We start from the raw sequence: 21,535 nt of genomic DNA, 5'->3' as shown, positions 1-21,535 counted from the left end.
AACAAAGAAGAGGTTCCCATGGAGGTTGCCACTCCGCAAGTCACCGGGAGTGGAGCAGTCGGTCTCGGCATTAGTTTGAATTCTCATGGGGCAACCCTTCTCAAAAACATCCAAGCACGCAGGGGCAGACCGCTGCACTCCGCTTGTGGTCCTTCTTTTCAATTGCTGGAGTGTATATCATGCGGCGGATTATAGCTCCGCACGTCCCTCGCTTCAAGCGTGTCACAAATTCGCTATGCAGCAATGCTGGACAGTCACCCCCATCACGGTGAACAATGGGAACAGGACTCTGCCCGTTCCGAGCGAGGGGCGCACCAAGAGGCACAAGCAGGCTCGATCATGGGGACAAGGAACCCATCAGGGTCTGGAGACATGTCCGGCACTCAGCTGGGCTCAGAAGTCGAAGGCTGGGAGACAGATGGCCGGGCACTCACCGGGATGATCTGCCAGACGTATACCGGTCCTGCCTGCTCGATGTTGGTTCATCACAAGGGCTTCACCACAACCGGTCCACAGCGGGTCCCGAGGGGCATTGGGTTGCCACAACTCCAATACTCGATGTCGGCTCGTTCCAGGCAGCATAGGTTCCGGAAGTGTAGATGTGGATAAGGGCTATTCCAGAAGATGGGATTCAGGGTTGAGCTAGGGATTATTACCAAAAGGTAATCCCAAACCCCCATGAGCTCCCTTGCAGACTTCCTACAGAGCGGCCATCTTGCCACAATGTGTTGATTCAGTAAAGAAACCGTTGCGGTAATCCCTGCGTGTGCAGAATCTAGACCCTCGTGTGCAGCTAGTATTAGGCCTAATCTGCGATCCTTGTTTGGGATTACTCTATCCCCCACTCCTGGAATTTTAGGATATGGAATGTTATTTGCATCTAACTTGTGGGAGTACTTGATTGGAAAGCAAGGCTGGGCTGTTTTTGCGTGAAGCAATGACAGCTACCATTATCTATCCATCTATTCTCGTTTTTGAACAAGTGATTGCAGCTACGGCAGCAGTTCGTACGGACCCCTTTATGGCTTCATTGGCCAATGAATTCCCTTCAACGTGGACGCCATCACGTTGATGACTCTGCATGTGTATCACATAAGCTCTTGGTAGTTCGTTTTTCAACTCATCTACCTGTTCCCAAAGCATTTTGTGCTTTATGCTTAATTGTGCCACCTTTTGAGTCTTTAAACCCGTTTTGACCCCAGTAGTGAAGATATTTATTGCATGACTGGACACAGTAAAAAGAATCACACACAGGCAGTGTGGAGAATTCTCGATCCGTATTTATTAGTGCCAGTAACAGGGCTTTTAATTCTACCAGCTGTGACGTGCAGTCTCCAACAAACTGTATCTTTGTACTGCTAGGATGGGACTTGCCTTCCTGCATACGACCCTTCACAATCGCACAAGCGGCGCTGTGTTGCTGTTTACGTCCTACGACCGGCTGAGCAGATAATGTAAATAATGTATTTATACTGATCTAGAGGCATTATCTCATTTGGGAGAGGATATTCTTGTTCATATTGCAGAAATGTGTTTATAGTGTAGAGTCATATCTGTATTCTACATCTGTTGCAGTTAGTGTATTAGCCCGTTGTATTCATCTTGGATGTGAGGCTTTAGCAATAGGAACGCTAGCCTTTGTAGCAGCCTCTAAGGCTGGTACTGGAGATACAATTATTCCCTGAGCAAGTGCTCTTACTCTCGCTGAAGCGGGCTGTACTGCTGTCAGAATTTTTTCTGGAGAAGCAAAACGCATTTCAGCGTTTGTGTAAAAGTGTGATTTGTATGCTATGGGTACTGTTTCGCCTTCATTGAAGGGTAGGTAATTTTACCCAGATTGACCCGTTATAACACGGATCACCAAGTTGCAGACATTCATGCGTGTCTGCAAGTGTTTTAATGCTATCATGTCAGCTGTAGGGACAAAGGATATCTGTGTGTTCCTGTGTCCAATGCCTAACTGAAAAATCAGGTCTTATTAAGTTGTAGGAAGGTTTCACTTTTTCTGTGTAATCCAAAATGTATGTTCTGCCAAAATTTAAGAATCCCAATATGGATTGTAGTTTTTTCATCGATTTAGGAGGTTGGAGCAGCGCACACGTTTCCAAAAAGTTAGCTGCCATGCTTTTCCCTTCACTTGATAACTCATATCCCAAAAATAAGACATTGAGGTGGGCTATTTTTGAGTTTTTAAAGTTGAATTTCTAGCCCTCAGAGGCGAACCCCAAAATTATGTTGCTCAACCTTGTGAAGTGATCCTTTAAATCATTATCCATCAGATGAATATCATCTACATACGACAATGCCTCTTCATCCAAATTCTGAAGTAACTTGGTTACCCTAGCAGAGAACAACCCAGGGCTATTCTTATACCCTTGGGGGTGTCGACAAAATTGCCGCTGAGAACTTAGCGCTGAGAATGCTGTTAAAATACCTGCTTGCAGGTGCTATATTTTGGCAGAAAAATCCATTTAAGATATCTAGTGTTGATTTGTATTTTTTCCACACAATGTTATTCATTAATGCGGCACTATGTGCATTTTGTACTGCAAATGTTTTAGTGCATTTAGTCAGATGTCTGTAGTCTAAAACTAGACTGTATGAATTATTGGGTTTCCTTATGGGAACCAAAGGATTATTCATGGAGGATGTGCACATTTCAATTACACCCTGGTATTCAAGTTGATCTCGCTGACCTTTTTTTTTGCTTCCTGTTTTATTGGGTACTGTCTCAGTGGAGTTGGAGTAGTTTTTGCTGGGATTGTATGGCGAAGTGACTCAGCATCCCACCCAACATGGTTGCGATATAATGCAGGAGCAAGTGCTACCGCCCACTCCTGCGCGTAAGTGTGTTTTAAGAATATTGGATCGAGGTCGGAAAAAGCTGATAAAATTACCGTTTCCCCCTCTGGGCAATCCATAACAATTTGAGGCGGACAATCTTTTTCAGCTAAAAGGATGTCATAGCCATAAATCAGGTTCTCCCAAAAGAGACCTTACATTTTTCTGGGTTTGCCCCCCTCAATTTGGAGTGTTATTTCATGTAACCTATGTGGGACACTTACCCTTGTGTCAGGTGTTTCCACCGTGATATGCTCATTCAACTCTGCTGTGACCAGAAATTCCATCAGGTTCTGGCGAGCTGTTGTTACTTCTGCTGCGCTGTCTAGCATCGTCAGAGCCCATTCCCTGTTCAGTAGTCTAGTCCTCAGAATTCTGGGCATGTCTGTTCTTTAGACCTGCAACCTTCTTCTTTTTAAACTGTGGCTTTTGCTTTGGTTTCTCTTCTTTTTTTGGAGTATAGTCTGAAGTGCTTTGCGTGTCTCTGGACATTGGGCGCTCTTCTGGCCTGTGTTCTGACTGTCCTTCCCCCTCAGAGTTTTTTAATGAACCCTGAAAGGAATGAGAGGAACGTGTATCAGTATCCTGATACCTGTTAGGTTTTTTAATGTTATCATGATTCCTAAGGTTGTGCCTCCTTTCGGAGGATTCCTGTTGAGGAGACCCACCCCTGGATTGTGTTCTGTTGTCTCTATTCTTTTGTTTTTTATTGTTATTATCCCATTTCTTCTTGGAAGAATCAGGTGCTTCTTTTGTGTTATCCTTTTCAGTACCATCCATTAGTTGAGGTTTAGTTGCTCTAGCTCCCAAACTATCACTTTCTAATTCAGCATAGGTGTCTTCGATAATTTAGGTAATTCATGTTCCTGTTGTAAAGCAGTGAAATCCCTCAGACGTTGGCGTACTGCCACTACTGCTGCCTCCCCTTTTGTGTTTGCTCATATAATAGCTGATACCTGGGCACAATTACCTAACAATTTCATCCCTAAGTTCAGAGCAGGTTCTACTCCATTCTCATTCTGTATTTGTCTTAATACATCTGGTATTACTGCTAATGAAGGGAGTCCATGAGTTCTGGTATATATCGCAGTGAAAACTGTACCACATGTGGTACAATCCTCTATCTGGGGAGCTATCCCCATTGGCAAGCAGATTGTTAGCATTCTGTGTTTTTCTTGAGGGCTTGTGTGTGGAAATACTGACTCTAACTGTGTTATTTTTTTACCTATCCAGAATGGCATTTGCTGACATTTAGTGGGCATTTTACTCATAACTGCGTGTAGCGTTTTTGGTGTTATTGTAGTTGTAGATCCCTGAATTTGTCCTGCTTGTGTAGCCCTTGCTGGCTAGAGAGTAAGTGTTCTCATCACAAACTGTGTCAGGTTTCTGTAAAGTTTTATTTCTTTATGTAGTGGACGTAAATCTGCTGCTGACATTGTGTCAATGCCTGGATGTGGTGTGTAGGCTGTTAACTGGCCGAGTCGCTCCATTTCTTCCGAGCGGACCGAATCTTGCTTTTTCTTTTGTGTGTGGGAGGGCGCCTTTAAACTAGTTTATGTGCTCCTGGTAGGTGAGCAAAACTTCAATGTCCTCATATGGACAGTATTCGTCTGGTGTTTCATCCTCAGTATAAGAATTAAATGTATTTGATTGTGCATCTGCTTGTGGAAATTTAACCTCTGTTCTATATTATTCATGTGCCACAATCATGAATGTTACTGTCCCACCCCTAGTTTTGACTCCATAGTCTGCTAGTTTCAGAGTAAGGGCAGTTCTAACATTTTCTAAAATGTTTATTTCATCATCTTCCTCCCTTGCTGCAATTGCACATTGTGCTTGTGCAGGAGCGTCTTCGTCAGCCTTTATTTAGAAAAATAAGTTTCAAGGAAACTGAGATAAGGTTCTATGGACAATAGGAATACCTTGTCCTTCAAGCTGGATAAATCTACAGCCAATACATAGGATATGCCTACTCAGCTGTGGTGGATAGTTCCCTTCCGACTCCAGATATCTCCTTGGGCGAAATGTGAGTAGGGGTCTCTGGGAATAGCACGACTGAACTACTCAGATTTGGCCGTTAAATAAGTATCAAACCAACGTTGGCAGCGCCATGTCGTGTAGTTCCTATAAACCTTTATAGGATCTGCGCGTTTAGACAACATAGACTGTTGGATTGGTGTCCAGACTGAGTCCAGACACCCCCACAGAGTATATTCGACTGTATACCAGCTAGCTCAAAGTGCCACTAGAGACTGCTCTTACCAAGGAGAGAATAGTTCTTGGCAACTATCAAATATGACAACTCTGTCCCATCAGGGATCGTGGAAACAGTGCAATACTTTTCACTCAGTCACTCGTGCTCACTTTGTCTCAGAGAGATACACAGAATAAACGGTGGGGATGTTTTCAATAAGCATGTATTGAACCAGCGTCATTCTAGTGTAAAATAGGTGGGCTGAAACAGCCATGAGACAGAAACCAATATAAATGATTATAAGCACCAACAGAGTAAAACGATGGTAGATTTCTATCATAGTGCTAAAACAATAAATACAGGCAAGTATAAAAATACATGACAATAAATATGCGTCCTCCTACGATGCAACCCTAACTAGATGTACCTAAGTGTAACTAGCATGTATGTAGGTGTAAAGCCAAGAATCCCTCTAGGATAAAGTCATCCCCATTACCTAAAGTGAGACTGTATCACCCCATCTTGGTCTCGCGATGGACACCCCGCAAGGGATGTCAGACCACTGCTGCAGTGTCTGTGTGCAGGAACCTCAGCATCTCGCGTCAGTGTGTCAGCAGGGAAGTCCTTAGGCTTCTGCCTACCTGGGCAAGATATGGTGTTTATATACCCAAAGTGGTACCCTCAGGGTTTCTACCTTGCTGTGTCATGTCGGACTTAGGATAATGGAAGGAATGACCCTTATACATAGTTATTATGCAGGAGATGGCGGTCCTGTTGAGTTTCCAATAATCCTCATGCATAATGAATGAGGCTAGTTTTCAGGGAAAACCCTATGTCCTGTAGGCAATACTGGAACTAGGTAAAAGGTCAGTCCCAAGAACCGTTATGTAGTGTAATGGTAGGGGAGAATGTAGGTGAAATGTTAGGTTGCTACCTGAGCCTATATTGGGTTACCTATATGGAATATAACAAGTGCTGATAGAGGTCTTGAAGCATACGTGAAAATTATGACTCTTCCTGGTGGTTATTGAGGTGTTGAGGTTGAAGGTTTGGTTATTTGAAGGGTATTGCTTGTGTGGGGGGCAACGGAGAAAGAGCAGTAGGGATTGATACTGCTGGGTGGCAGGCCTATCAGTGTAATTGCTTTTCTAAGGGTATTTGTTACTAGATTGCCCAACCCAGGAGGTCGTCGTTATTGGAATTGGGGTTTAAATTAATCCTCCTGTAGTTCGATCCAATCTAAGATGGCCGCTGCTGTGGCTGATTAAGTCCTTTCTTTCTTTTTGCAGAAGGGCTATTGGTGAGATCCTATTTGTGTCTGAGGACTTCTTTGAGGAAGTTAATAACAATCTAAGATGGCCGCCACTATGGTTGTTTACAGACCTCTTGCAGGGGAGCTGGTGGGGACCCCTATTGTTTTAAAGGTCTCTCTCCTGGGCTAATAAGATAGCTGACGGAGGCGGCGTTGGTGATGGGACCCTGGTGGCTCCACAACCGAGAGCGAGAAACAAGGGCTGTTTGCACAGGCGGTCTAGCCCACAACAGACATCCCATGGCGGAGGGGAACAACGAGGCTCACCAGAGGGAAATCTTGAGCGGGTACATTTGTGAGAGAGCTCCTGAATCACCCTGAGAGGTGACGTCATCTGCCGTTTGGATAAGGAGCGTGGCAAGCAGCTTACTGGATGGGGGTACACACCATAAAAGGTAGGAAAGTGATGTAGATGAGTCAAACATGGCTTTGACTCGAGGTGTGGCTCACAGCAAGGATGTCGGCGGTCCTGTAGTCAATTAGTCACATGGGGTGACGCTGAGAACAGAGCCGGCTAGGATACAGGGTCAGATCGGTCCTTAATTTCTTTTCATGGGGAGCCTTTGCTGTGTAAGAACGGATTGGTTAATTGAAACCCTCCCTGGAAACTGAAGCCCATTGGGGCAGCGTGAGGAAGCCAGTCCGTGTAGGTTAACCCTATCTGTGGACATCAGAGGTAAAACACTGCAGAAAAAAGCCCACAAGGAGGACAGCAGACTTTCACCCCCTCCCTTCTTAACTCTGCATTCTGCTCTGCCTCTGAAGCTCAGGAATCACACAATGTGTAGATACTGCAACAGAGCTAAGCAACTGGTGTCCCTTGGCACACACCATGTACTACTACAGGGCAATCATGATGTACATTGCCAGATGTGTACATTGCGCTCAGTACAGGGCTGGTGAATGATAGCCTTGTGGTGAAATAACAGGAGGGGCTGAAGGTCAGGGAGGAGGTGCAAGGCACAAGTCCTAAACTAGGAACAGAACACAAGTAACAAGCAATGGAGCAGGAGGTGCAGGATGGATGGCAGCAACAACAGGGGCATGAGGGGGTAGGAGATAATGTGCAATGAAATACGGGTGCAAAAGCTGAACACGCACCCACAGTGGGTGCATGTTCAGCAGGAAATAAAGAAAAATAGCCCCCCCAAACAAACAGATACACAACCAAAGTGTAAAGCTATAGTACTTGGTTTCTGCTCTTAGGGGGGAAACGAAAGACAAAAAGGAGTTACAAAGAGGAAGGATTGACCCCTAGTAAGCAAGGATTTTTAAAGGACACAAACAAATGAAAAGCAGTGGGTAAACCCACAAAGAACTATTTGCAAAGTATATACCACAGGTCTCAAAAGCTCGATCTAAACAGGAATGTTATGAGCAAGTATTTCTGGATTTTGCCTTTTCTTACAATAATTTGCATTGTATAGTTTTGTAGCATTTGCACAGCACGTACAACTCCTCTGTGAGTTGCTGAAGCACTTACTCATTCAGATAGCAAGCTACACCGGTTAGGATGTTTGGTTTGGAGGGTATTTTTTGTTTTGACCCTACATGGGCAGTGTTTTCATGTTGTGCATGCTGACCACCAAGGTGCAGCTATCTTGTGGAATGAAGCAAATAGTGGTGTGATGGGAAAGTGTATGTGATAACGAATAATTTCTTACCTGTCAGTGTAGTTTTGCAGCTTGAAGAATTTTCTGGATTCACATGCTGTGCATTATTCTGCCATCTAGTGGTTGGGTCTGGAACTGTTGTATTTCTTTTTTTTTTGGTGGGCATCGACATCCCACCATTTGGTGTCCTCCTGTGATGTATTTGGAAGTAGAGTTCCTGTAGTGTTAGTGTTTGCAATTCACTAACTCGAGGTAGAGATGTAATTGTAAATAAAAACGCAGTTTTTAGTGTGAGCATTTGTGGCGTTGCCTTGTGCAGTGGTATGAGTGGTGATTTTGTCAGCTGTGCAAGCACTAGATTTAAGTTCCATGTGGGTGCTAGCACCCTTTTGGAGGTGCTATTCTTTTTCCTCCTTCTAGAAATCTCTTGACTATGTGAGAAGTGAAGAAACTTTTCCCTGTTTCCCCTCTTGTATACGCTACAATTGCTGCTAAGTGTACCTTTAACGATGTGTAGCAAAGTTTACTTTGTAGGAAATGTGTCAGGTACTTCAGAACAGTTTTTTCCCTTGTGATCTTTTTTGAAAGATGTTATGTTATGTTATGTTATGTTATTTTTGTGCTTCTATAGCGCACGGCCACTCCAGTTGGAGCATCCCGGCGCTTTTTCTAAGGTACCCACTAAGAGAGGGAGAAACATAACACTGAAGGGAATTGTAACACACGCATAAAAGAAAAAAAACAGCAGCGGTCTAAGGGAAAAGCCATGTTTTAAGGGCCTTTCGAAAGGACATCAGGCTAGAAGCCTGTCTTAGAGAAATCGGAAGGTCATTCCAGGCACGAGGAGCTAGATAACGAAAGGACCGACCTCCTGCTCTGGCGCGCTTAATAATGGGAACCTTCACTTTGGATAGCGCAGCAGATCTAAGAGATCTGGAAGGCTGGTACCAAGACACACGATTGGAAATATATTTTGGACCGATGCCATGTAAGGCCTTGTAGGTCGTAGTCAAAGTTTTAAAAAGAATCCTTTTATCAACCGGGAGCCAATGTAAGGTCGAAAGAAGAGCAGTGGCTCTAGCTCTTCTTGGGAGACCAAAGACCGCTCGGGCTGCAGAATTCTGAGTGACTTGAAGACGCCTGACCAGGTATTTGGGAAGCCCCAGAAATAAGACATTGGCGTAATCCAGTCTGGATCCCACCAGTGCCTGGACAATAATTTTCCTGTGCTCAATGGATACTAAAGGTAGAAATTTACGTAGCATCCGTAGGATGCCAAAACATTTCCCATGTTCTTTAAGGCACCATTGGGAGTATATTTTCCATTTTGCTGTATTGCTTGTTGTTAGTTTTCTTGCATCTTAGTACCGCCATTGAGCTTTCTAGCAATATGAGGTGTGCAAATTCAAAGTCCTCAGGAGACATAAGCTCTCGGGGTCTGGGTGAAGTACCCTTCCGTTTTGCATTGTTAAAAAGCCTTGCCTTTTTGGAAGTTTGTGCACTGTTCCTTGAGCTATTTTCATAATCTCTGAGAACCATGGGGCATATTATCAAGGGCCTTATCGCCGCTTTGGCTGGAGTTTTTCCCGCTAAAGCGGCGATTATTCATCGCCCTATTAGCAAGCTGCCGCTAACAGTAGTTAGCAGCAGTTTGTAGGCGATGGCGAGCAGTTTGGGGCCCGCTTTGCATGTCAGCGATATTTATCGCTAATGATATGCAAAATGTTAGCGACTGAAAGCAGTCTCTAACATCGCTATCGCCTATTATCAACGCAGGCAAAGTAATGAAAAAATTAGCGCTAAGCGCGAATATCGCCAAAAACGAACGCCTGCTCAGACCACTTCTTAACCTGTATATCCAATGGGAGTTGGACATTCAGGTTAAGACCCTATTGGCGTTAATGCCTGAATATCGCTGGATTTCCAGCGATATTCACGCATTGAGCCGCTATCGCCAGGTATTTTATCGCATTTGAGATAAACGTTGCTAATAGCACGTTATCTCTGCGATAAAATCCGGCGATGCGCTACGATAAAAAAAATATTGCTAAGCTCATTTAGCGATAAATATTGCTAGTTGTTGATAATATGCCCCCATGTCTGTCTGGCCCACTGTGGTGCAACGAGAATCATAGTCATGCGGCTGGTTTTGCATTTGGTGATCACCTTGTGGAGAAGTTGTATCGGAGGAAAAGCGTAAGCAAATATCCCTGAGCAGTCTATCTATAGCACATTCCCTAGGGACTGCTTGCAAGGTTGCCTGGATGTGAAGCCTTGGCATTTTGCATTGGCGTGAGTTGCAAATAGGTCGATTTGCGGAGTTCCCCATCTTCTAAATATCTAGTGGAGTTCTGCTTAATTCAATTCCCATTCGTGGGATACTGTTTTTTGTCTGCTCAGTCCGTCTGCTTCTACATTGTCCTTCCCTGGCAAGTGTATTGCAATTATGTCTATTTGGGATCTGTTTGGGATTGCCCATTTCTACAGTTATTGGGCTAGCGTTGAGAGTGTTAAAGACTGTGTCCCTCCTTGCTTGTTTATGTAAAACATGGTGGTTGTGTTGACTGTTTGTATTGAAGCTCCTTCTGAAAGGCTTTTCAGGCCTTTCAGAAGGAGCCAGGGCGATATCACCACTTTAGTGGGACTTTTTCCCGCGAAAGTGGCGATATTTTTATCGCCCTATTAGCAAGCTGTCGCTAACAGCAGGTAGCGACAGCTTGTAGGCGATAGCTACAGGTTTGGGGCCCGCTTTGCATGTCAGCGATATTTATCCCTAATGACATGCAAAGTGGGCGTACCTAACTTGTTAGCGAGTAAAAGCAGTCGCTAACACAGCTGTCGCCTATTAGCAAGGCAGGCGAAGCGATAAAAAAACTTGCGCTAAGCGCGATTATCGCCAAAACCTAATGCCTGCTCAGACCACTTCTTAACCTGTATATCCAATGGGAGGTGGATATTCAGGTTAAGACCCCATTAGCGATGATGCCTGAATATCGCTGGATTTCCAGCGATATTCACGCATTGATCCGCTTTCGCCGGATAATTTATCATTTTGGAGATAAACGTTGCTAATAGCATGTTATCTCTGCGATAATATCTGGCGATAAAAAGAAATGCGCTAAGCACATTTAGCGATAATTATCGCTATTTGTTGCTAATATGCCCCACTGTTTTTAGCTCCAGGAAATTGATGTGTTTTACCACATCCTCCTGTGTCCACAATCCCCTCACTTTGAGTTTGTTCATGTGCGCTCCCCATCCTATTTTGGAAGCATCTGTTATGGTCACCGTTGGAGTTGGTTGTGTGAAAAATCTTCCTTGTGCTATGTTTGGTTTGTCCACCATGCCATCTCCTGATGAATTGTCTGTGTGACCACCATTAGATCCTCCCAACTCCCTGTTGCTTGTGATCATTGCTCCTTAAGCCATTCCTGGAACGGTCTCATGTGTGAGCGAATGTTGGGGATTAAATGAATGCATGAAGCCACCATTCCTAGTAGTTTCTTCACTGTCAGAGCTTTCCCCTTGTGTTATAGATGTGTCTCCTGCAGCAATGCCAATATTCTCTTCTTGCTTGGGAAGACATTCCCTAATATTGTGTTGATTTCTGCTCCTAAGAACACCTTCTGTTGTTCTGGCTCTGGTGACGACTTGTCCCAGTGTATTGAAAATCTGAGTTGAACTAGTGTTTATCACTTGTTGTATATGCTGTTTGCAGAGACTGTATGAGCTTACTCTTATTAACCGGCCGTCTAGGTACGGGTATACATGAATTCCTTTTCGTCTTAGATAAGCAGCTACTGCCGCTAGGCACTTTGTGAAGACTCTTGGGGCTGATTTTAGTCCGAATGCTAGCAGTTTGAATTGGTAGCGTGTTTTATTGACCACAAATCTTAATAGATTTTTTTGTTTTCTTTTCAATGGAATGTGCAAGTATGTGTCTTTTAAGTCTATCGTTGCCATGTAGTCTCCTTTTTGCAAATGAGGTCTCACCTCTTGCAAAGTTGCCATTTGGAATCTTTGAGTCTTTATGAATTTGTTGAGAAACCTTAGGTCTGGTATCAGACGCAATGTTCCATCTACCTTTGAAATTAGGAAGTACATTGTGTAAATGCCGAAGTTCTTTTCCGTTGGTGGTATCTGTTCTATGGCATCATTGGCTTGAAGTTTTTGCACCTCCTGGAGTAATTGAGATAATTATTTATTTTTTTTAAACTTTTATTTATCGATTTTCTTCACATATAACAACATGACAGCTTCTGATAACCATATTGATGAGGGAACCTGCCCAGCTTGCAACTGTACCCGAGAGGATGTTGTGCATGTTATGTTCTTTTGCCCGGCGTATAGCAAAATTCTAAAATGTTGGCTGATCCCCCTATGCAGAAACTTGGGACTTAGGCAATGTGTGCAGGCGTGTAGGGTTTTAACATATGATACCTCCCCCCTTATTGTCTTTGCTGTTTCCCGTTTCTTACATAGTATGTGGCGCAGAAGGAAAGGCTTTGTTTACGGTCAAATGGAAGCAATTTGAATCAACTGCACCCCTTCTCCCTTGTTTCTTTTAACACACAATTTCTCTTATCTGAGTCTCTTTTGATAACTTACTGTTTAATAACTTTTTATCATCTATTCTAATTGTTTATATTTATGGATTTTATCATTGTGCTTTGTATGTATTTTATATGCACTTTTATGGTCTATGACCGAAATAAAGTTATCAAAAAAAAGATAACCATATTGTTAACTTGTGTTTGTCTGGTATTGGGCTCTCTCTCTTACTTCTTCGCAATATTAATACAGTAGGTGGAACAATCCTGTAAGGGATATAGTTATGGCAGGTTACATGTTTAAGTCTAATACAGTGATGGTGCACTTGAAACATCAGTGGTACAGTTCAACAAGCATATAGTATCAGCCCAGCCACAAACCCTCGGAAATCATGGATCTCGAAACTTTAAGCATCAGCGGCAAAAGAGGACACCTCCCGACAGGTACATCACAATAGCGAATAGCATGTCCCAGTGCTACAGCACTGAGGCGGGGAACACAGGGGACACGGCAAGGCATATGTCACAGAACAATCAAGCATCATTTCTTGGGGGGGGGGTATCCTTCTCATCTGAGTCCCGCATGTGTAAATAACCCTGCAGAGGACCCCATATATCCTTTGGCCTAGAAGCACGTGGAAGTGTTTCAGAATAAGCAGTCAGTTGCTCCTGACAATAGAGTAAGTCTGCCAACCAGTCCTTGAACTTCGGGGCTCGAACCCTGCAGGCCACCCTGCGTTTGGCTAATAGGAGCGACATGGCAAGAAATTTACGATATGATTTGGGTACCTGTGCTGTATAGCCCAGAAGCACCACCAAGGGATCTCTCTCCAGTGTGCTGTTTGTCATTCTCTTAAGCACCTCAAAGACTAGTCCCCAGAACTCCTGTACCTTCGGGCAGTCCCATGCCAGATGTACAAATCCAGCTCCTGTCCTTCCACATCTCTTGCATCTATTATTATCAGTTAATTTGAATCTATACTTGTTGGCGTGTGTATAGTACAGACGGTGCAGGAATTTGTAGTGTATAACCCGCAATCTACAACTGGCGGAGATTTGTGAGGTTTGAAGACAACAGCATGTCCATTGTTCATCAGTCACCTCCCTCTCTAATTCCTCATTCCAATGTGTGCAGGCCAGACTAATGGCCTCCACTTGTTGTGCGCGTATTCAACTATAGAGTCCTGATACTAAGTGTTTCCCATCTGTGGACCCTAGCATGTGATGTAACGGGGTGAGGTTCATGGGTTCCCGCGGGAAGTCTGGGATAGCCGCCTGGATCCCTGTCTCAGGTGCACGTATAGGAAAACATCCAGAGGTGAAGGCTGTATCCCCTGGAATAAGCGGTCTGAAGAACGGAATAGACCATCATGAAAGAGGTCCCCCCCCATGTGGCAACATGAATACGCTTACACAATGTATGAAACCCTTTTTCTTGCAATAGTGGTATGCATGGATGATAGGACAGTGGAAGCCGCTGAGAATATAAAAAGGAGGAATCAAGGAGGTCTGTAATACGGTTTCATGCATCAACCGTGCCTGTGACTGTGGTGAGTGGCGTCGTGCGAGTACAGACAGGGCCATGTATAATACCATTCAACGGTATAGGATCATCGAGCCAATCCTCCGCAGTCACTTGTGGAATATATATAGGGGGTTGATCCAATAATAAGCATAATGAGCTTGCGCACTTCTGGATATCGAACCTGCCTTGAGCGTATGGCCTCGTGAGTATGGACCATTAAACCTCGGCTGCTTTCCTCCCCGGAGCAGTCGAATTACTTCAGTGCGTAACGTTTTTGAAAAAAAGGGTCAATGATTATAATGTATGTTCAAGAAGAGATAAAAGAATTGCAGGAAAACAACCATTTTTATTAGAGATGCACGACCTGCAAACGAAAGAGGTAAGGAAATCCAGCGAGTAACATTGCTGGTGAATCGTGTAAAAGCCGTGCCATAATTGAGCCGTATGGTGTTTTCCCTGTTTCTGGTCACCTGTATGCCCAGGTATCGAAGATCGGTGTCACACCACTCCAGCGGGAAGTTGAGCGCGAATCTATGGACAGCTGTTGTAAGAGGGAAGATCTGAGACTTCCCCCAGTTGATATTGACTCTGGATAACCTTCCAAACACTATGAACGCTCGCAATAAAGGGTTGATATTCTGTTCAGAATCCCGAACATATAAAGTCACGTCATCTGCATATAAGGAAATCAGGATTTGTCGTAAGCAACAAACAAAACGCCTTATCTTGATGGCACTGACGTAGCCTAGAGGCCAGTGATTCAATCGCTATGGCGAATAGGAGTGGGGACAGCGGGCATCCTTGCCGGGTGCCCCTCGAGATGGAGAATGCAGGGGGAAAATGACCATTAATCAACACTTTGGCAGTGGGCTGTTGGTATAATAATCTGCCCCAAGAGATAGATACCGGAGGAAAGCCCATTGGCTGTAACACTCCGAAGAGGTAATCCCACTCCACTGAATCAAATGCTTTGGTGGCATCCAAAAAGACTGCAGCTAGCAGGAATTCAGGTGCTACGTTCTGGAGCAATGAGAATAAGGTGCGGAGATTATGGGTGGTGGCCCCTCCATCAAAAGAGTTAGCCAGAGCTTTAGCTAATATCTTCGTGTCACAATTTATAAGTGACAACGGTCTGTAGGAGTCGCAGGAACTTGAGGATTTGCAAGGTTTCAAGAGGGACGTGACCATCGCCTCCCTCATCGAGGGGGGAAGTACACCGATTTCCAAGAATTCCTCATATACTTCCTTAAGAACTGGTACCATGATATCGATATAGCTTTTATAAAATTCAGCGGAGAGGCCGCCTAGGCCCGGTGCTTTCCCATTTTTCAGTTGCATTATTGCCTCTCTGATTTCATCTAGCTCGACAGGTAGGCACAGAAATTCCCTTTGTGTATCACTTAGCCATCCAAGTGCCACATCCACCATGAAGCAGCCCAGGTCCACTGGTCCATGTCGCTGTGTAGTTTATAGCGTTTTATAAGGTGTGGTTAATGTGTAAAGTATATTGGGGGTGTCCTGCTGCACTGTCCCCTCGGGTCCTGTCATTTATAGTATATGAGTGGAAAAGCGAGGGCACCTTATCACTTCAGCCAATGCCCTACCTGGCCTCTCACCCTCAACATATCTGCGGGCCACCCAATAGCGTCCCTTGAACTTCGCCTCCCTCACCGCAGCATCTTCAAATTCCGTCAGCTGCTCCCGGAATTCATTTTGCACCTGTCCCGTTTCCCCCCTCCCCATCCGTACCTCAAGCCTCTTCAGTTCCTGTTCCAATTTCCTAATCGTTCCCTGTAAATCCCGAAGCACACCAAAACTCTTTGAGATGCAGAACCCCCTGATTGTCCCATATCGTCTCCACACTATTCACTGACCCTTTATTCCGCAGCAAGAAGTCGTTTATCTTCTCCCCCAGTTCATGTCGAAAAACCGCATCTAGCAGAGCATTAGGCTGCAACCTCCAGCTAGGTCTTGGTTTATCATATACTGGAGGTATGAGCGAGAGTTTCACAGGGCAATGATCGGAAAACGTTCTAGCAGGATGTACAACATTCCGAATTAGCAATCCTAACCCCTTTGAGAGCAGACAGTAGTCGATGCGAGCTCATGTCCCTGCGTAGGACGTAAAGTGTGTACCTTCCTTGTCTTGTGGGTGAGTGTAGCGCCAAATGTCTATTAGACCTCCTTCTTACATTACTCCCTGTAACACCACTTGGTAGTTATTATAATGAGACGTAGCAGTGTTAGACCTATCGAGAGCCGGGTTGAGGGCTACGTTAAAATCACCCCCCCAATATTATATGGGTGGATCCTACGTTCATAATTTCCCCCCATATGTTAGTAACAAATGCAGGGGTGTCTACATTCGGGCCATAACAGTTTGCTATTGTGACTGAGTCTAACCACCCCCATGCTTCCCTGGGGATCCTCCAGCACCCCCGCCAGTGCAAAAGGCGTCTGCTTTTTTATTAGTATGGCTGTGCCGCGAGCATATGATGAATAGGAGGAGAAGAGTCTGCTACCCGCCAACCTGCTAGCAAACGTGACTGGGGACTGTGGGTTAATGTGTGTCTCTTGCAGCAAAGCAATGTTTATCTGTTGCCTGTCTAGATAGGCCAGGATCAGTCTGCGCTTTCTCGGGTCTCCCAGGCCCCTGACGTTCCAAGACATTACCCTCAGTATGGACTTATCCTCCAGGGCCACCATGTCGTCCTATGCTGCAATATCTGCTATATTGCAAAGTTATACAAAATGGTGATTGATCAATTAGAGTTACAGTTCCAGAAAAAGTATCGCATGTCATGCTTGCAGAAGTAGTCAATGACCCGTGCCCCCACCCACTGAAGCATCCGAATCTTGCCAGTTGCCTTCAGCCCTCCCACCTCCCTAGTACCCAGTAACCGAACCATTACTTCAAATGTCTCTGATTGAGGACCAGAGGAAAACTGAAAGAAAAAAAGGAAGAAAAAAACAAGAGCAACAAAGGGGATCTCCCATATGGGGAAGTTCCACTGGGTGACCCACAGGTACCTCTTGCCGTTCCGGGTTGCTTGCAATACCAACCAAGTCCCCGAATAGGCTTCAAGGGTGTCCGGCTGCCTGTGATCGTTGTGTCCCAGCCGAGGGTGCGTCCCGCCCCTAGCGACCTGTGCTCCAAGTTTATGGGATCTTGTCTTGTGAACGTTCGGGTCATAGCACTGCTGTGTCTTTGTTAAGTGGCAAGAAGGAGCAGCAAGTAGTAACCCATTTCAATATGCATCAGTCTACGTTCGGCGAAAGTGCTCTTGGCGAGTCTTCTGGCGTGGAGATGGTGTACTTATGTCTCTTGAGCTGCTTTAGGAATGCTTCAACCAGTTGAAGCTTTGTGTAGATTGTTTGTTCCCCCTGATGCGTGACCCGGAGGCGGGCAGGATAAAGTAGGGCATAATCAATTTGGGCCTGTCTCAACTTTTGTTACACAGGGAGGAATTTGTGCCGCTCCTCCTGGATGTGGACAGTGAAATCAGGGTACATGGTGAAAGGCACCCCCTCGAAGTGCAGCTGTTTTTTGCCACCTTTATAGCCACGTCTCTATCCCTATAATTCAATAAGCGCGCAATGATAGGCCTGGGCGTGCTTCCAGGGGGCGGCTTCGACCCAAGGGAACGGTAGGCCCTTTCGACAATGAAGTGAGGGGAAAGGAATTCCGTCCTGTGTTGGTACTCTCCGGTATTCCCAGTACACGGATATTGTTCCTTCTACTTCTCGCCTCTATGTCCTCTTGGCATCTATGATCTTTAATAGCTTATTCATCTGCGTCACTGTGCTCTGAATGTGGGCTGTAGTGTCCTCCGTCTCTGATATTCCCTGCTCAGTGTCTTTTATACAAGCCTCATGCCCATCTATTTTGCGAACTATCGCGTTCATGTGCGCAGTCAGCGTGTCCATTTTATCTGCAATGTTCGCAAAGCCCTGTCGCACCTCCAGAAGGATCGAATTCATGTCCTCGCCCGGTGAGGATTGTGATTCTTGTTGCTACCCTTCAGCCCCATTGTCCGCCTCCGCCATCTGTTCCTGAGTATATTTTTTTGCGTCAAAGGTAAGCCGCGGTTGGCGCCCATCTGGCTTCCTCATCTTTAAGCGCACAATGGAGACCAAGTACGATACGTGGCTTAAAGCAAGGGTGGCAGCAGGTTGACGGTCTCGCTGAGCAACCAACCAAGATCTATTAGACCTCTTGTGCAACGCGTGGGAATGTAAAGCGCGGTCACACAGTGCTTCAAAATAGGCACGTCAGCAGGCTTCAATCAAGGATAGCACACCCCACCCCACCTCGCCATTCGCGGGGTTAGCTGGAGCGCCTTGCGGTTGTGCAGCTGCAGTTGCTGCATCTCCTCTAGCCTGTCGCTCTGCCTCCATTATGTCAGCTGCAGCCTTTACTCCCTCCTCGCGGCCTGTAGTTAAGCAAACATGGCACCATCAACACATAGCTCTCCGTATGCACCACCTGCCTCAGTGTCCAATCCACTTCAGACCATGGGGTGCTGTGTGCCGCGTCTCCGACCCAGGTCCGTCACGTATTCGACGTGCCTCTATGCCCGCATTACTGATCATGGCCGACCCGCCATCTGTGCAGTATTTAATGCCTATGTGGTGCCCCCCGTAAATGCCGCTCTCATCCGCTTCAGCGCAGCTATGCTGGGCCGTCGCCCATTATGTAAGCGCGCGCCTCTGATATAGGATATAGACACGCTGCTCTGTGCCCGCATTACCGCTCATGGTCGGCCCGCCATCCGTACAGTATTTAGTGCCAATGCGGTTCCTCCTGTAATTGCCGCTCTCAGCCGTTATGTCGGGCAGCCACCTGTTACGTAAGCGTGTGTCTCTGAGCCAGAATGTAGACGTGCTGCTCCGGGGGCGCTTTTCACCCTTTGCCCACCGCCATTACAGCGCGCCGGCCTGCACACCTCGTGGGAGCCACGGTGCTTGTGTGCGTGCCTAGTCCCCGCTGCAGTTCCAGGACACTCCGGGATCTAGCTGGGCCTCGTCTGCTCTAGGACCAACACTGGTGTCACTTGTTCCCTGTATGTTGAGCTTTACTTTTCTGCGGTATTTTAGGCAAGACTCATCGACAGGACAGGATAATTGCAGGATATTTGCGCCGGACTGCGGAAGCCTCACACAATGGCGGCCATTCCGCTTGTGCGCCACCTAGCACCCCCGAGTAATTGAGATAATTCCCTATTTGAATGTTGGTTGTTTTTTTGTTTGGAGGATGCTTTGTTAGCTCTATGCATTAACCGTACTGTACTACATTTAATATCCATTTGTCTGAAGTATTTTAGCGTCCTACTGGTGTAGTGTGCTGGAGGAACTGTTTGTTTAAATGGTGATGTCTTTGGGAGCCCATTCCGTGATGCCTTTGGAGAGTGGCTCACTTCTGGAATGCAGTCACTTAGTTGTGGTCTGCGGTCCTCCTTGCTGTGGTTGCCCTCTTCCCCGAGAGCGCCCTTGAAAGGATTGTCTATCCTGTTGGAATTGGCAATTCTGCTGGTGCCCTTGTTATTGTACCTGGCTTACTCCTTGGCAAGTCTGCTGATAAGTTTGACGTGAGGCTGCAGGTTGATGGTTACCTCTGCCCACTGGTCTTGAGGGTGTGCCTTTACACATGCCTCTGAACTGTAGTGCACCCATAGAGCTTGCTGTTTCACTGTCTTTTTTCAGCTGATTCAGTTTTTCATCTACAACGCCACCAAACAGTTATTCCCCATTGAACAGTGAGTTCAGTATGTTATTTTGTTACTCTGGTTTGAAACCTGAGATTCTCTGCCATGCAGGTCTTGTCCCGGTGATGCCGATCATCATCTGCCTGCTAGATGTGTCTGCAGCGTCTAGGGCTGATTTTAAACATGTGTTTGCCATGTTCTTTCCTTCTTCTACTAAGTGGCTTACCCTTTTTTGGAACTGTTCTTGCTGGACCTTTAGTAGTTCTCCTACCTCTTCCCAATGCTGATATGCGTGACTGTTTATCAAAGCATTTGAGTTTACTATACCCCACTGAATTGCTGTACTCCTCTCTACCTTTCTCCCCATAAAGTCCATCCTCTTGCTCTCTTTGTCTGGTGGTGGTCCAACGTTGGTTGGTACATTTGCCCTTTTTCTAGCCGTGGATGTTATGATTGTGTCAGCTGGCACCTACACAGTGATGTACATAGGGTCCTTTGAGGAATGTTTGTATTTCTTTTCACCTCTTGGTGTGACTGCTTTGCAAGTGGCAGGCACTTTAAATGCTTCTCTCCCTTGATCCAATACACTTAGGTAACATGGGAAGAAATTGGTTCCTTGGCTAGTAGAAAGCATGATAGTGTTTTTTCTTCTTCCAGTTGGACCCCACATGTGTCTGCTGCCTTTTTTTATGACTTGGTTGTTCATACCAAAGTCATCTGGTGGCGAAAGCCTCGAAGGATATATGTCGACCGCCTCTTCTGGTGATTTAGAGTTGAGATCCTGCCATTGTAGGTCTTGAACCTCCGAGGTCACCGAACCCACATACGTCAGTGCCTCATCTTCTCCTTCGTCCTTGAAGAATTCCTCTTCTTCATCGTGACTTTTTCGCAGTATCTTGAATTGCTTCCATCAGTCGTCCAATTCTTTATTGCGATGCAAAATATTTGCCCTTTCCGCTTATAGTCTCTTTTTCTTCTTTATCTCCGATGCAAGAGTTTCGGTATCGAGACCCTCAGCCTTTCTTTTTGTGATTGACGACACCGACACTGTCGTCAAAGGCTGTTTCAACCTCTCCCGCTTCGATGTCGAAGTGTATTTTGTGGCCGTCTTTCGACGTCTTTGATTTTTTCAGGGTCTTCGCCATCACAGAGTCCTTGTCAAAGGATCTGACGGTTTGTTGGTCTCTGGCGGCGACTGTGGTCGTCGAATGCTTGGAGGCTGAGGCTCCTTTTTTATGTCTCATCTTGTTTTTTCGAGGTTGACGTTTCGCTTACCTCCTTCGAAGTCTTCTTTTCGACCTCGAAGACGGGGACATCTGTGTCTTCGTCTACCACAGCCCTTCTCCGTCTCTCTCTGACCCTCAAAGTCTATGGAGTGAAGACCGAGCATGCGTTGCAATCTTCACTCAGGTGATCCAGCGGCAGGCAAAGGTTGCAGACCAGATGCTGATTTTTTTTGCTAACTTGTGATGACAATTCTTGCAGAACTTGAACGGTGTCTTGTCTATTACAGCACACTGGGAGAACCCTGCATGCGCATTCTCCATGTTGTTTAAGTTCTGTACTTTCACCTTTTTGGCCCGTGCATCGAAAAAGCCTTGTATCGCTCTTCTGTAGAAGTTTTCCTCCATTTTCATCAATACTCCTCTCCAAATCTCTGGAGCTCCTTTAGTCTCGATCCAGACCCAATGGCAGAATAAAAGAATCTGAAGATGGCGACCAAAGGTGGGAGCTTCCGAAGGAAGCACGTCAACGTCACAGGAGGACACCAAATGGTGGTATGTTGACGTCCACC

This window comes from Lissotriton helveticus, chromosome 5_1, assembly GCF_964261635.1.
Source record: "Lissotriton helveticus chromosome 5_1, aLisHel1.1, whole genome shotgun sequence".
NCBI lineage: Eukaryota > Metazoa > Chordata > Amphibia > Caudata > Salamandridae > Lissotriton > Lissotriton helveticus.
This window is presented reverse-complemented; position numbering follows the sequence as displayed.